The sequence below is a fragment of the Peromyscus eremicus genome, chromosome 1, assembly GCF_949786415.1.
Source record: "Peromyscus eremicus chromosome 1, PerEre_H2_v1, whole genome shotgun sequence".
NCBI classification, from domain to species: domain Eukaryota; kingdom Metazoa; phylum Chordata; class Mammalia; order Rodentia; family Cricetidae; genus Peromyscus; species Peromyscus eremicus.
The window spans coordinates 26,031,479-26,044,632 of record NC_081416.1 but is presented as its reverse complement, the minus strand read 5'-3'; the positions used below and the strand labels follow the sequence as shown (position 1 = coordinate 26,044,632).

Sequence of the window (13,154 nt, the reverse complement as noted above, 5' to 3'; positions counted from 1 at the left end):
GCAATGGTTGTGTTGTGCCTAGAAGGTGACATTCTGAAGCCCTCCTCCCTGTCTTTTGGTTCTTAGCATTCTTCTGGTCCCCTCTTCTGCAATGCACCCTGAGACTTAAGCTGAAGTAGTATGAACTGTCTTGTTTAGGGATAGGCTCTCAGCTGTCACTTATTCTCGGCACCTTGGCAGGCATGAGTCTGCAGGTCACTACCCTCAGGCATTTCTGACAAAGACCGAAAGTAACTTTTGTCTTGGGGTATCAGATTTATACATTTAGAAGGCACTTTAGCTTGATGGTATGGGAAAGTGTGTAAAATTGGATAGTTTTAAAAATTAAGGTTTTCCTCATGAAGTACAAGCCGTCTCCCTGAGCTTCACTTAGCACGTAAGAACTCTAAGCTAGACTTTTCTAAGTGTTCATACACGATAGGTATAAAACAAAAGATACAACATAAATTCAATATGAAATCCCTAATACCCAATGGCCCCCCTCCACTTCTCTCTTGTGATTTAGGTGAGAGGAGTCCTAGGATTTGGGGAGAAATTTGGTCTTTCAGGATTCTGAGGAACATAAGAAGGGAAAACTTTTTTCAACTATTTGAAACGGTGTTAACAATTCAAAATTGTACTGAGTTGCACACTGGTGACATCTCTACTTCTCTGGTTGTATGTTGTGCTTCCAAAAAACAAAAACAAAAAACAAAACAAAGCAAAACAAAAAACTAAGGAGCATATACTTGTGAAATAACCTAGTAGTGTGGACAATGTTTCAAGTGGAACTCTGCAGATAAATCCTGCTCTGTACCTCTGCTCCCCACTGCTGACTGTTTCTCTTGATAGGGAGATATCACACATCATATGCTGATGTGGATACTTCAAGAAGGGACCAGCGCTGCTGGACATGACTGCTGTTTTCTAGTAAGGAATGAGATCAGTGCTCCCTCTGGTCTCATAATCAATCCACATTCGCGAAATCTTAAAAAAAATACACAGCTCAGGGCAGACCTGGCAAGAGGGAGTTTGAGAAACAACGGCAAAGAGGATATGAATACCTGGAATTCTGGAGAACGTAGCTTTCCTATCAAAAAGGTCTCCCAGAAGACTCAGGCTGGAGTTCTGTTTAGGGTGTGAGTGGATGACAGGAGCATGAAATCTAAAGAAACTGTATGGATGGGTTTGCAAGATTTGAGAAAAACAGACCACAGGAACAGGACGCCTTTGTAAACTTCAATACAGATGAATAACAAATCTTTAGTGTGAGCACACCTCATTAAACATATGGGGCAAACAAATAAACAATTTGCTCCTCTAGCTGAGATTTAAATAGGCGTCCTGTATGGTACCTGAGTGTGGGCTAGTTGGATGTATGGGTGCCTTTTGGGGAATTGTTGGGAGGCCCTGCCGGTCAGAGGTTGCAATCTACCTTGGCTTGGCGGCTCTCTCTGAGGTCAGCACAGTATGGAGGACTCCCTCCCCCCAGCGAGGGCTTCCTGCTCTCTACCTAACCTTATTTAGACAATGTCTCTAGACCCTGATGCCTGACTTACCTCAAAGATGACCCTTGACACAGTTTCCTGCAAATGCTCTTCCCCAGCCGCCCATAAGTAATTAGGTGACATGCTCTTGCTATTTCAATAGGGTCGTGCTGCTGCTAATCCAGCTGTATGATAGGAGCGTGCCACTTAATACAAATAAGACGGTTCCTCAACTTATATATCCCAGTCTTATATATCCCTATACTCTGGATTAAAGTTGAGCTGCTTCACTGAAGCCGTCTCCAGGGAGGCTATTTCCATCATACTCACAGGCCGTACAAAGCTCTCTGTCGCTGCTTCTACCCTTTTGTCCTCATGGATTGGTGGCCAGCAGACAGACCTCAAGGAAAAAGGAGACCCCCACAGGGAATTAATTTGCTTCTGTCCATGAGTTATGAACAAATAGAAATAGTATTCAAGGTTCAAGAACTTAACAACACCCACTTTGTTTTGATTCATTTATTTTATGCATAAGTCATTTTACTTTAAAATCTACACATGATTATAAGTTTAAAATGTTCTTAGTGGGGCTGCAGAGATGGCTCAGCAGTTAAGAGCACTGACTGCTGTTCCAGAGGACACAAGCTCTATTCCCAGAACCCACGTGGCTCCTAACAACATCTATACTCCAGTTCCATAGGATCCAGCACCCTCTTCTGGTCTCTGCCAACTCAGGCAGACACATAGTATACACAGACATTCATGCAAGCAAAATACCTATATGCCTAAAATAAAAATAAATATTTTTTAAAAAGGACAGGATCAGTAGGCATGGCAAAATAAGAACGTCCCCAAGTATGCTCTACTCCCTAAAAGTAACAAGAACACTGGTAAAGATCAAAAAGTCAACATTTTCATAACCAGAAGTTGACTGCACAGTCACAACAATACAAGGAGTTTTTATTTAAGATGAACAGTTGAATTCGTGGTTTCATTTACATTATGCCCAACCCCCTCTGTAGAAGTCTTAAAGAGGAACACACACCCCTCACGCATTCCCCTGCCTCAGCAGCACCCCAGCCATGGGTGGGGTGATAGGATGAATCTGGAGCTCCAAAATGTAACTTTCACTGGAGACTGTTGTCACTTGACTTGTCTGAGGGTTTTTTTTTTTTTTATTTTTTTTTTAATGCCTACAGTCAGGGTTTGTTTCCAGTGACATAACTAAGGCCTCTTTTACTTTGAATAGCCTTTGCCATGGAGGTGGCAATTGCTTAACATCACTGTAATAATATTGGAGCGAACAAGAAATTTACCAAAATATTTCACAGGACGAAATGAGGAATGGAATATTCACAGGGAACCATAAAAAGCTCTGGGCTCTGATTGTGTACAAGGTTGTACACATGCCCAAAATGTGTCCTTTCTTCTTCTTCTTCTTCTTCTTCTTCTTCTTCTTCTTCTTCTTCTTCTTCTCCTCCTCCTCCTCCTCCTCCTCCTCCTCCTCCTCCTCCTCCTCCTCCTTGAGACAGGATTTCTCTGTGTAACACCTCTGGCTGTCCTGGAACTTGATTTGTACACCAGGCTGGCCTTGAACTCACAGAGATGCACCTGCCTCTGCTTCCCAAGTGCTGGGATTAAAGGCGTGCGCCACCACCGCCCCTGGCTAAAATATGTCCTTCTTATACTGTCACCACTACCTGAGCTTGAGATTGTCCATTATCAGGAAGAGAAGACTAAGGCAGAGTTCAAGCTGCCTGCCTGGGCATGACGGATATTCTCCAAAACACACGGATAGCATCAGTCATGGAGAGATTTGGTGCATCCACACAGTTAAGAAAATTTCTGTTAAATCATTAGCCAAACAGTGAAAGACTTCCGTGGTTAAAGATGACAAGGAATAAAGGCTTCATGGAATTGAGTTGAGGAAAGTTACTAAAGGGAAGGAATGACAGTAATAAGCCCAGAGGAACTCAGAGGTGCAATTGCAGATGCTGCAATGTATTTTTAAGAGCCTGGTTCTCGGTAAGAAGTCAAAGGCAAGCAGAAGCAAGGAAGTTTGGCCTTTGAGGGGCAGGGACAGTAAAGAGTGTTCAATATGGACTGTCGATTAACAGGCTCAGATGTGGGAACTCACAGGCAAAGCATTTAGAGCAGCATTATGTAAAGAACTAAAGGGTAGGGTGAGAGAGATGTCTTACTAAACAGAAAGTATCAGGGGTAAGAAACATTACAAATAAATAGAAATTATAGAGTTTGAAGGCATAAAATGAAAATGAAAAAGCCAGGAGAGAGGACTAAAGGCAGATGCGTGCTTGCAGAGGAATGAATTGGCCAGGTTTAAAATCATATGATGGAGATAACCCAATCTTTGGAATAACAATGCAAAAATAGATAGCCTCAGAGACCTGTGACGAGCCACCAGCCTACTGACAGATATCTCAGAAGGCTAGGAGAGAAAGAAAGGGGTACAAAGAATGTTTTTAAGTGACCCACACTTCTAAATTTAACAAAAAATATTCATGTAAAGAAGCAAAACAAGCTGCAAGTAGGAAGATTTGAAGTGGTCCCTACTTAGTGTATCATAACCAACGTGTTCAAAGACACAGGAAAAATGTCAGCAAGATGGTGAGAAGGGGAGAGAGGAAGGGAGAAAGAGAGAGGGGAAGGAGAGGGAGAAGAGTTCCTAGTCCACATATGGTGACTGGAAAAAATTCAGACTTTGGCTAAAATTTCTGGAGCCCTAAATTATCCACCCCTTGGCAGCTCCGCTGCATTAATTTATGGGCACCTTGTGGGACATCCTGCTGTTTATTCAGCCACCTGTGCAGGGTGACAGGAAGGAGTCATGGGAGCCTGATAAGGCTGGAAGACCCAGAGGTCACTCCCGAGGGTGACAAGCACTAGTAGGTAGATGTAACTTTGGACTTAGTAAGCACATAAGCTGAGAGACAAGGAGCAGCCTGCACCAGAAATTTACCATCGGAGCAGCCATGGATGGGAACCTTTAAGTTCTCCAGACGGTCTGGAGAACGTGCTGCAGTCAACTCTCATCCGGGGAGAATACTGAGAAAACACAGGGAAAGGCCACCAGCACAACACACGTTTCCTCTTCAGGTTTGGTCCTAAAAATACACACTCCATCCAGCAACTGTGTTTCTGTTAAGACCTGCTCCTCTTAAAGGGAAATTTCACATGCAGTTACTTCCCTTAAGAAGGAATTCTAGGTTCTCATATGCCTCGTTTCAAATAATATAGCAAAGTATTTTTCACAACGTCACCCTCATATTAACTCATCTTATTTATTGCCACCTAAAACTTTGGACAACTCGATGCTAATAATCTTGTAGTCACTGGCAAATATCACTTATTTATTTTTCCTACTTTAAAATGGCTTTGGCAAGCTTAGAGACAAACATATACCCATGAATAGCAAATGCAGAGGATTTCTTAGAATGTGTTCTTAGAGTAGCATCATTTGGTAGCCCTGACCTTTCGTTCCCCACCTTGTGTGAAGCAAAGGGTGTGGGTCTGCACATGTCCATTAAGTGAGCGTCGTGGTCACAGCAACAATGGCAAAGGGAAGGGGGAGATGCTGGTACTCTGTAGCATGAATCTTAAAAGGTCTTATTAGTAAAAACAAACCAGGAGCCAGGTACTGGGGCGAACGCTGGAAGATCAGAGAAGCAGAACAAGCCACAGCCACCTCACCTCGCCAATTCCTCAGCTGATATTGTTTCCTCAAACTGGAAGCCTCTCAGTCCTCATCCGAATGGATCTCAGCTGAACTGCTGCTAAAAGTCTAAAAACTTAACAGGCTCTAGTTCCTGGTCCTCATGCCTTATATACCTTTCTGCTTCCTGCCATCACTTCCTGGGATTAAAGGCCTGTGTCACCATGCCTGGCTCTATTTCCAGTGTGGCTTTGAACTCACAGAGATCTGGATGGATCTCTGCCTCTAGAATGCTAGGATTAAAGGTGTGTGTGTCACCATTTTCTGGCCTCTATGTCTGTCTAGTGGCTGTTCTGGTCTCTGACCCCAGATAAGTTTATTAGGGTACACAATATATTGGGGGACACAATATTGCCACAGTACTCTGATGGTAAGGTTTCAAAGACCTGCTCCACATGAGGCATCCTCCCCGCTGCCAAGCACCAGAAAGCTTGACTGCTTTTGTCACTGATAACTGAGTCAGCATTTCTCAACACTCAGTCAGTGGCGGAGGGTTTTACAATGGGAAGCATTGTCAGGAAGGAAACACACCCACACCCTACACACCACCATCGCGATCACAAGAGGGGTGTGGAAACTGTGCAGATCAGGGAAGATGAGTGGGGAACTAAGTAAGACTCCCAGGTAGATAATAGGTCTGATTTGTTTCTCTTGAGAAATAAAAGTAACATGAAATAAGAAAAATGTGAATATGAAAAAGTTCTGTACACATGGACTTTTAAAACTGTCTTGCAATCGAACTGGGACGGGGGGGGGGGGGCGCTGAGAATTTTGAAAAGCTATCCAATCCATGACAACATGGCTAAGAAAAAAAAAACCATCTGCAGGTCTAACAAGTGTCAACAGATCCTGAAAGAAGCCTAGGATCTGGGAGGGGAAAAAAGGAAATGTATATACACAATTCAAAGCATATCAAAGTCCATGCCATATAAGAAGAAAGGGCTCAACTCTTCACTATCTTCAAGGGTACAAAAAAGCCAAAGTGAAATGTTTGCATTAAAATTAGTTTAAGGTTTGTGAAATTCCAAGGGCAAACTCAATATAGTTCTTAAGGAATATTTCTCTAACTCAGAGGGCATAGGATTCACGCTCTCCACCATCACACCACCCAATCTCGATTGCTAAGTTTATTGTCTTAGTTTGCTTTCCTGTTGTTGTGATAAAAACACCCAGCCAAAAGCTACCTAAGGGAAAAAAGACTTACTTGACTCAGAATTCCAGGCTACCATCTGTCATTGCAAGAAAATCAAGGTGGCAAAAGCTTGAAGCAACTGGTCACATCCTGTCCACAGTCAAGAGCAGAGAGATCAATATATTAATGCGTATATGCTCATGTTCAGCTTTTCTTCTCTGTTGTTATATATTCCAGGATATCCTGTCAGAGAATGCTGCCACCTACAGTGAGCAGGTCTTCCCACCCATCAGTATAATCTTCTATAGACATGTCTACAGGCCAACCGCCTCTAAACAGTCCTTCAGTGAGCCTACCTTCCCAGGTGACTAGATTGTGTCAAGTTGACAATTAAAACAATTGCATTTATAAGAGCACTCCATATTGCTTGAGAAAGCAATCGGCCTTGAAGGAGATGACAGATGTCAGAAGCAAGAGAAACAGTATTTTCATGATGTGGAGAAAAATATAACAATCTATGAAACTAAAATAGAAGTATGCTTAAAATAATTAAAGGCTACAATAGTATGTAAGAAAATAGGCAGGAAACAAATAGAACTTTTAGAATAAAATTCTGCCTAAATTTCAGATTAGACACTAAAGCACAGATTAGTGAACTGGCAGATAGATTTTGAATAAATGGTTGGCAAAGCAGCCAGAGATAAAGAGATGGGCATTCGGAAACAGAGGTAGGGTTGCCAGAACCCCAGACATAAGCACTGCCTCTGGGTCTAAATGCTAGCCTAAAATAAGAGAAAAATGACATAAATTCCTTATAGTTTTGACCAAAATACGGCTTTGATTATTTTATGGTTTGCCTCTAAAATGCCCCTCACAAGCTTGTTTTAAATGCTCAGTCTCCAGTTTCCAGTGCTACTTTGACAGCTGTGGAGCCTTTAGGAAGAGGAAGTAGGTCATGAGGGGTGGACCTGTGGCAGTTATTCCCTCCCCTGGTTGCAATCCAGCTTTCTCTGCTTGTATCTGCTAGCCAACAGACTCGGCCTGCCACGCCCATCACCATGAACTCTGTGGTGCCTTCCCCGCCTAGAGGGGCTACATTTTCTGAAGCTGTGAGCCAAGATAAACCTTTCCTTCCTTAAGTTCTCTCTGTCAAGTATTTTGTCCCAGCAATAAGAAAAATAACTAATGCAATGGCAGGGGAGGGAGTGTCATGTCTTCACTCTGCTCAGCAGTGTCACAACTTAGAGCAGATTAAAAAAAAAAAAAAAAGCACGAGACAATATGCGTATGGAGATGGTCTTTCTTCTGACCCTGGGGATCCCACGGGTGGCCCATCTTCATTCCCAGCATGGAAATTTCATCCTTAGGGTGCCATTACCATAGAAATATGAAAAAAATGGGGAAAAGGCTAATCTAATATGTATCTGCCATACCTAGCCTGTTAAACAGGAAGTGCACTAGAAAATCAAGAGGAGTTCTGATCAGGCTATTGCAATGGATGAATGGTCAATGATGAGGGTGTCACAGAGGGTTTGTAGCACTAAATAAGCAGGAGAGTCTCTAAGAATCTTATGGACATCTCAAGGAAGGTGGACATTGGTCTTCTGTAGAACTGCATGAAATGTGAGATTTGTTTCTCTTGAGAAATAAAAGTAAAAATAAAATAAAAAATAAAAGTGAAACACAAGAAATTGGGAAGTTTGGGGATCATGTCTATGTTTCAGAAACACGGACCTCAGAGAGAATTCTGTATTGTCCATTGGACAAGAAGGACAGAGTAAAAAGAATAGGGAGGATCTGGAGAAAAGACAGCCCGAGACATTTTCAAAATGAAGGAGAAGCAAAAGGGAGTATTTACACTATACTGTGCCGTGGGATGTTCTGGATGGCAAATGTGTTGCTCTGATTGGTCAATAAATAAATCACTGATTGGCCAGTGGCCAAGCAGGAAGTATAGGCAGGACAAGGAGGAGAATAAAGCTGGGAAGTGGAAGGCTGAGTCAGAGACACTGCTAGCCGCCACGATGAGAAACAGCATGTGAAGATGCCAGTAAGCCACCAGCCACGTGGCAAGGTATAGATTAATGGAAATGGATTAATTTAAGCTGTAAGAACAGTTAGCAAGAAGCCTGCCACGGCCATACAGTTTGTAACCAATATAAGTCTCTGTGTTTACTTGGTCGGGTCTGAGCGGCTGTGGGACTGGCAGGTGAGAGAGATTTGCCCTGACTGTGGGTCAGGCAGGAAAACTCTAGCTACAATACTGGGTCTATGATAAGGTCTGAAACAAAGGTTGCCCCTGGACACAAGGCTGAACACTAAACATAAGAAATATTGCTGGTTAGGAACACTTCATTTGCTTTTATTTTTTTCATCTTCTCACATTTCAGCTATTTCTGGTTCTACATTAAAATTATACTCTTTATTCATGTCTTTCTGAAGTTGAAAACTTACACAAAATCAAAATTTAGTTACTAAAGTAAGATTTGGAACATTTTCAATGTCCTTTTCTCCATCATAGATAATTCATTTTTTAAATTTAATTGATTTATTTATTTTACATCCTGACCACAGTTTCCTCTCCCTCTTCTCCCATTCTCTCCCCCCATTTCCCCTCTGCATGCCCCCAATCCACTCCTCCTCTGTTTCTGTTCAAAAAGGGGCAGGCCTCCCATAGGTATCAACAAAGCATCGGCATATTAAGTTGCAGTAAGACTAAGCACCTCCCCCTGTATTAAGGCTGGACAACTCAGTATGAAGAACAGGTTCCCAAGAGCCAGCCAAAGCATTCAGGACAATCCCTGTACCTACTGTTAGGAATCCCACAAGTAGATCAAGCTACACAACTGTCACATATATGTATTGGGCCTAGGTTAGTCCCATGCAGGCTCCCTGTGTTGGGGAATATTATTTTAAAGTGTGTTACTTTTGTTTATGTTGCATTTGTTTAACTCTGTGAAGCTGTGTTACTTTGCCTATCTAAAACACCTGATGGTCTAATAAAGAACTGAATGACCAATAGCAAGGCAGGAGAAAGGATAGGCAGGGCTGGCAGGCAGAGAAAATATACAGACAGAAAAATCTGGGAAGAGAGAGATTGGGGAAGGAGCCAGAGAAAGAGAAGGACATCAGGGGCCAGCCACCCAGCTACACAGCAAGCCATAGAGTAAGAGTAATATTTACAGAAGAGAATGGGAAAGCTCAGAGGTAAAAGGTAGATGGGACAATTTAAGGCAAGCCGTCAAGAAACAAGCCAAGTTATAGACAGGAATTTATAAGTAAGATTAAGTCTCTGTGTGATTTATTTGGGAGCTAGGTGGTGGGCCCCTCAAAAGAGTAAAAAACAACCAACATCCCTGATTGTTGGTTTAGATTCTGTGAGCTCCTAGGAGCCCAGGTTAGTTAATTCTGTGGGTTTTCTTGTGATGTCCTTGACCCCTCTGGCTCCCACAATCCTTCCTCCCTCTCTCTCCAGTAGAATTCTACAAGCTCTGCCTAATGCTTGGCTGTGGGTCTCTGCACACAGGTAATTCTTTATCTTTGTTTGCTCCTTGGGACTCAGCTTACTGCCATCTTGAATCTTTTCTGCCTAACTCAGGTCTGAGGCATCTGCCTTCTCTCTTCTATACGGCTCATTGAGAAATGCCACTGTTTCCTTATCTTAGTTTGCAAAGAAAATGTTTTTTTAGTTTGTTTGGTTTTGGTTTTCTCTTTCCTTTAAGGCCAAGATTACTTCCACAGAGCCCTTTCAGAAACAAAACATTACACCTGCTACAAATTCTGTCACTACTCCCAGGGATGAAATTTCTGCTGCAGGTTTTTTTATTGGTAGTTTTTGGTGACAGCCATTTTTCCCCCTTAATGATCAACTTCTCTGTGTAATAGGGATCACGAGCTTTTTATCATTTTGATTCCCAATGTCCTGTGCTGGATACTATATTTGGCTTACTCTCCCCACCATCAAGCATTGAACATAGTCCCCAGTGCAATGGTGGTAAGAAGTGGAGTCTAATGAGAGGTGGTTAGACCCTGGAGGTGGGGTCAATGAATGAAATTATCACTACGGTAGATTCATTATCATAAACGAGGATTCTCTATGAAAGGGGGGTTGGCCCCTTTTTATTCCCCCCTCTTCCTACTATCTCTCCACCTCCTTCTCCCTTCCCTTTCTACCTTCCTTAAGAAAGTTCTTCCCGAGAATTCTGGCAAGTGGAAGCCTGAGGCAGAGAGACACTGCCAGACGCCGCCATGAGAAGATGTTAAGATACTGATAAGCCACGAGCCACATGGCAACTTATAGATTAATAGAAATAGGTTGATTTAAGATATAAGAATAGATAGCAAAAAGCCTGCCATGGCCATACAGTTTATAAGTAAAAAAAAAAAAAAAAAAAAGAAAGTTCTTCCCAACCCAACCCTGGATATTAGCAAAGGCTCTAGTACTGTGAGAAATGAATGTACGCTCTTTATAAATTACCCAGTCTTAAGTAATCTCTTACAGCAGCTCAAAATGAACCGAAAGCCTGAGCCAGCCTTAGAGTGGTACCTAGAAATGGGTTAAGGATGTTTATGCACATATTACTTGAAAACTTCAAAAAAAAACAAAACAAAACGGAAGTCTAGAGGGTGTGCTATGTTTTAAAACATATGAAAATGGAAAATCACAGAAGCTACATCAAAGCTACCCATCAAAACATACAAGGATGTTTATACTCCTGTATTGTAAACAGGGAAACCGAAGCCCCAAACATTCGGTTATGTCTCTAATAGTAAGTAGTTCAACTGGCCTTCAACCCACCTTTCTGATTCAAAAGACCATTTTCTTTCAGTTCTACCACAAAAGCTGCAGAGTTTCCCTTTCAGTTTAATGCATTTCATTTTAGCTTAAATGGGAAAAAAAATTAAAGGGTGTTGTAACTACAAACACTTGGTATTTGTTCCTACGTGACTGGCGCTTAATTCCTCCTTACAATAGAGGAATCAGAGGGTCATTGGGCAATGAATGTATGTATTTCTTTGAGTACAGCTTTATTGTCTTTGTTATAGATCAGCATGTGAAATACCCAGTGATATGACTTCTGCAATTACAGAAATTAGGTTGGCGTTGGCCTCCTCCGTAGTAAATGAGGTGGATTTCTCATAGGCCAGGTTACTTCCTGGATATGGTGTTCAGCTATGTTATCAGCCAACAGCACCACCTTATTAGGACTGAACAACATCCTTCTAGAGACGGTCTCCTAAAAGCTCCTGCTGATAGATTTACCATTTCCCCAATTCATCAACCCTCTAGTGTGTCTAAAGAAAAGCCACAGGGAACCTTGCTTTATAGTGTAGCAGGTGATCAGAAGAGGTATGGAACCATTAGTGGGGGCATTTTTTAAATGTATTCTTTCAACATACACTCAGGCACCTGTTAGACAGCCACGTTGTGCTAGGCTCTGGGGATAGACTAATAAGAGACACAATCCTGATCCTCCTGTGGTAGGGAAGTCAGTATGAAACAAACACTGTGAATTATACAAATGACCTCCCTTTTCATCTCAAGCTTACTTTGTTGCACACAACCCATCTTTCTTCTTTCCAATAAATGATCTGTACCAAAAACATTAGTGGATAGTGCAGATGATGACCAAGACTTTGTGCAGGAAAGTCCCACATGAAATCTCCTATATCAATCTTGTAACAAAGCCCTGTACAAAACTCCACAGAAAGATCACACCTTAGCAAAATACTTCTAAGTCTATGAAATTTCTGATCTCCAATTTAGATGTTTTTATGTTCCTGTGCCCTGTCCTGACCTGCAGTCTTGTGTCTCCTTCCTATCTCTCCCTCTGCCCAGGTCGTTCCTTTACCTACCTCTGCTCCCACACCCATCTTGGTGAGAAATGCAGCTTTACTCTGAGTCTCCCGCCAACTTCGCAGGCTGGCAGATGCTGTCTTCAGCAAAAGACAGGCCCATCAGCAACTGGAGCCCACCATCGATGCTTGGGAGTGGGAGGAAGTTGTTCGTGATAGCAAGAGCCGATTTGCTACAATTAAATCGGTCATTGTATATCATTGTGATTGTTGGCTAGAGGGAAAGATCGGCGTGCTAGGAGACTGAGGAAAAGGCCAGCCTCGTGAGACAGCCAAGAACAGCCCACTTGCTGCAGCTGGCTACTGTGTCAGGTCCCAGCCTTCTGAGTCAGCCTGTGCCTAATTAGGAGCAGTCCTGACCTCTGCCTGAATACCGCTCTGGAGGAGCGTCTTCCTGAATGACTCCATTCACGCGGGATGAGGCACTGCCCCTCTCCGCTTGGAAGTGGAATAAAACAACTGACTCAGTTTCACGCTCGCGTTGTTGCCAGGCCTGGATGAAAATGTCGGTTACTCAGATGTGGGCTACAGCTGACTCTGCTTTGTGAAACTGAGTGATTTGGCAAGGAAGTGAAGATCCAGGTACCCAGGAACCCGTGGACATACTGAATCCAACTCTGTGTCCTACATACTGTGTCCAGCCCTAGCATGGGGCCAGTCCTCCATGTGGTGGTCTATGCTCACCGTTACCCAGGCCCTGAGGAGGTCCTGTTGATTCTGAAGATTCTCACACTGGACCTCATCCTCTCTTGATATCTCCTGGATCAAGTATGAGTGCTAGATATCCTCTGGACAGAAATAATATCATAGGTCAGAGGCAGTCGGAAGGTACCATGTGCAGAATCAGAGTATGAGGAATTACAGCAAAGACTAAGATCAAGGATGAAGTTAGGAGCCAACCCAGTCACCAGGGCTAAAAGCAAGAGTGGTCCCCAGAGCTAGCTCGTTAGAACAAGCCAGTGCCTGT

At 42.8% G+C, this 13,154-nt stretch overlaps 1 long non-coding RNA gene across 1 annotated transcript in view; it reads right to left on the bottom strand.

Annotated features, from left to right (window-relative positions):
- LOC131896478 (uncharacterized) overlaps positions 1 to 12,904 on the bottom strand; it is a 29,206-nt gene extending 16,302 nt beyond the window's left edge. Inside the window, exons 1-2 of the long non-coding RNA XR_009375453.1 lie at positions 12,188 to 12,904; positions 1,797 to 1,866 (exon numbers count right to left, since the gene is read on the bottom strand). This is a non-coding gene — a long non-coding RNA (uncharacterized LOC131896478). The remainder of the gene's footprint in view (positions 1 to 1,796; positions 1,867 to 12,187) is intronic.
- Between the last annotated feature and the right edge of the window lie 250 nt (positions 12,905 to 13,154).